The following is a 3498-nucleotide window of genomic DNA, read 5'->3' as shown; positions in this document are numbered from 1 at the left end:
AACTTTCAAATCCTATTCTGATGTTTGGCTTGGTCATTCTTAACCAGATTTCACTTCAAAATTTCTGTGTAGGGTGTATAAATGTATCCATCCTTGAAGTTTCTGGCTCAGTGAATTTGGGAAAGGAACTAATAGATGGTCACACATGGTTGAGAAATACTGTTTTACGATCACACAAAATACCGCTAACCATAAATTAATTTCACAGAAATAATGACCAGGATTTTAAGGGGAGACCTAGTGAGATAGACAGTAGGATAGTGAACAGAAAGATTTGAACTTGTAGTGATATTGTAATGATATTGTTATAATGATTCCTACCATATATTGAGTACTCACTAAGTGTTAAGGACCAAGACTAGTCATAAGTACATAATCTCATTTAAATGCTATTTTGGTGAGAGGTAGGAATATTGTCTCTATGTCATATAGAAAGAGGTTAAATGACTTGGCTAGGGAAAGAAATCTAGCAGGTGATGAAAATAGATTCAAAAACAAGTTTGACTGCACCCAAACCTTTACATGCTCTTTTCTTACACATACATTCTCCCAGTGTCTTTTTTGCAGAGACGAACAAAGTCAGCATAGAACAATGTCATACCAAGGACATACCCAAGCCATGAACATGAGCTCTGGTTAAGAGACAAGTGACACATTAATCAGTAGGTATAGGTACAGTCACCATGTTTTCTCAACCAAAAATTGGGCCACACTTATTGAAAATAGGACAGAATATTTTATTTTATTCTATTTATTTTTTATTTTATTTTTATTTTATTTTTATGGAAGAAGATCTTGATTATGAAACAGCAGTTTTATCTAGGGAAGTCACATTCTGGTTTCTTTCTAATAAAATGACAAAGCAGATTTCTTAAATAGGTCACTGAGAGCAGAAATCACTACTCAATAGTGCTAGCCTTCCTTGTACACCCACAGTGCCCTGTGCTGAGTATAAATCAGTACCAGTGGGCCCAGTGTCTTAGGGCCCGGAAATCTCTCCAATCTCATCTTGTGGAGCTCTGGTTGGGGGAGAAGGGACAGGAGCTGTTGCCTAGAGCCTGGGCACTGGCAACGTAGGGAATGATTCCTGAAATACACCATTCGGCTACATAACTCAGAGTTCCCCAATACATTCTTGTGCCTGTGCTTCATGCTGCAAATGTGACAGCAACAAGGCTGAAGTGTGGGATGAATTCCTAAGTCATTCTCAGGCTAGGTCAGCTCGTCACTGGCAGTACCAGATGTGACTGGAGTAGAGAGTAACGCCTCTGAGCAATGTCCACCTGGACCCTTGTTAGCAGTGGTCCAAGGGCACTGCCAATTCCTGGGCTTTCTTTGGGAACTCATGGGGATGCACAGAGCTGATGTGATGGCCTGGTGGTCAGATGTAGCTTGTGTCTTACAATGCAGAGCTCCCTTCTGGCCCCTCACTGTGCTCAAAGCAGAGGAAGTGAGGGATACCATAATCTCCCCCCCCAAAATGTGGAGCTGGAAGGTGGCTCCAGCTATTGGGTGCCTGGTACCCTCAATTAATGATGGGGTCAATGAGGTCCAGGCAGATGAGATTTGCATACTTTCCACTCTGCTTGGCCCATCAGCTCTGTGAGGTTTTCTGGAAAAGACTCCTCTCTTGCACATGTTCATGCATGAAGAAAAGGGAGAAGAAGAATCCCAGAAAGGTGTTTGGGAGGAGAACATTACCTAAAGTCACTTTCCTCAGTTACAAATGAAAGAAACAGTCATGTCCCTGTTCTCTTCAGTCACAATGGCCTCAGCCAGTCCTTGTGACAGCTTCTGGAGATGTTGAATTCCAGTTCCAACAGGCTCTAGGTCACCGTCATACTCACTGCGAGAGCATAGGGGCTCTATCAAGGAGTAGGGGTTCTGGAAGGCAGTCTTCCTCCTGGAGGGAGGTTGCAGTGGGTAGGCACAGAAGCCCATGTGGACAGAGTTGGTGATATTCCCTCATCCACTGGTCCAGGTTTGAGTCGGCAGGGGCAGCTCCAGACAGCTGGGTACTCTTCTGGCTCAGTCTGTGAACGAGGAGCTATTGCCCTTCTGCGCCCTTCTCCTCCTCCTCCTGGCTCTCACTTGGGTTACCACCAGCCACTTGGTGCCACTTTGGCAGGACTTCTGGATTCTCTGGGACATGACACCCAACACATTCTTAGCTGAAGAAGTCACAACCTGGAGGCCATGGCTCTGGTGTTTCCAGGAATTTCTAGGGGGCTCTATCCCAGAGGTTGAGGCTAACTGCTCTCAAGGGAAAACCTCCCCTAGAAATGGCTGTATAGGGAGCCCACGGTCCCACTGAAGGTCTCCAGATGGCCGACTTCATTCTCCTCCAGCCGTTCTTGGTGCTGGAGAGTCCTCTGGCACATGGAGGCCCCCACTCCCAGCAACCTAGAAGCCATCTGCCTGGTCAAGATTCTATTCAGCCCACCAGACCCCAACCCTTAGCACTGCCCATCCGCCCAGCATAGCTGCTCAGTTCCCACCCCACCCAGGACACAGTATTCTAAATCAGACAATTATGGATGTTCTAGGGAACCCAGTCAGCATAAATTAAGTGCATGACAAGTAGTGCATGGGAGGAAGAGACCCCAGATAGAAGGGAGATCAGTAGATAAAGAGAACATTTGAAACTGATGGTCAGTCAGGGTTATAGGAAAGATGGGAAGCAGGTTGACTTGAAATACCTTGGCATCTTACAGACTCCCAGTATTCTCTAGACAAGCCTAAAAACAGAACAGAATATATTTTTTATAAGTCCTTAAATATTTTTTTACACTGAATTCTCTGAGAACATTTAATTCTGATACATTGGGTTTATATGGTTTGAAAAGCTAAACGAAACAAGGAGGACTATGCTGAAATTGTATTGCTTTAGAATGAGGTGAAATGCATTTTACACAAAACAAAGCTTTTGAAAACAACATAAAAATGTAATTTTCTACGAAGTTGTCTGAGGTATGAAGTGATATGGAAAATGGATATCATATAACCTTATTCTGTTTATCAATATATAATTATGAAGTAATTTACAATAATGCAGTTATTGATTTAACTTCACCCATGTGCCTTCGGAGGATATTTATACTTTAGGAATGAAATTTAACTAAGTTATTGGATGAAAATTGCCACTGAGCCATCCTAATTAGAAAACAGATGCTGATGTGCGGATCATGTTTTATCCTGGCCCTCCCCTGATCCCAATATAGTTGCCTTCTTAATAGATGGATGTTACTGTGGCTTAACAATTGGGAATAGCTCATATCAGTTCAACTGAGGTAAGCCTCCTGCTTCTGCACGTGGTAAGTAGGAAAACGTTCTATATTTCCCCTGAAATCCTCTGATATCTCACAAAATCGAAGAATAACAGTGTTAACAGCTGGACTTCTAAGTTGGAAATGATGGAGATATATGTGTGGGCTTGTCTCATCAGTGGATTCACCATAAACTCAATACTCATAAAAGAAAAAGAAAAAAGAAAAGGAA

General features: G+C 42.9%; 1 pseudogene; it reads right to left on the bottom strand.

Annotated features, from left to right (window-relative positions):
• Positions 1–1716: 1716 nt before the first annotated feature.
• On the bottom strand, positions 1717–2414 carry LOC123941221 (annotated as a pseudogene).
• Positions 2415–3498: the final 1084 nt, after the last annotated feature.

The sequence above is a fragment of the Meles meles genome, chromosome 5, assembly GCF_922984935.1.
Source record: "Meles meles chromosome 5, mMelMel3.1 paternal haplotype, whole genome shotgun sequence".
Lineage (NCBI taxonomy): Eukaryota > Metazoa > Chordata > Mammalia > Carnivora > Mustelidae > Meles > Meles meles.
Note: the sequence above shows the minus strand (reverse complement) of the source record. Positions and strands in the feature narration are given on the sequence as shown.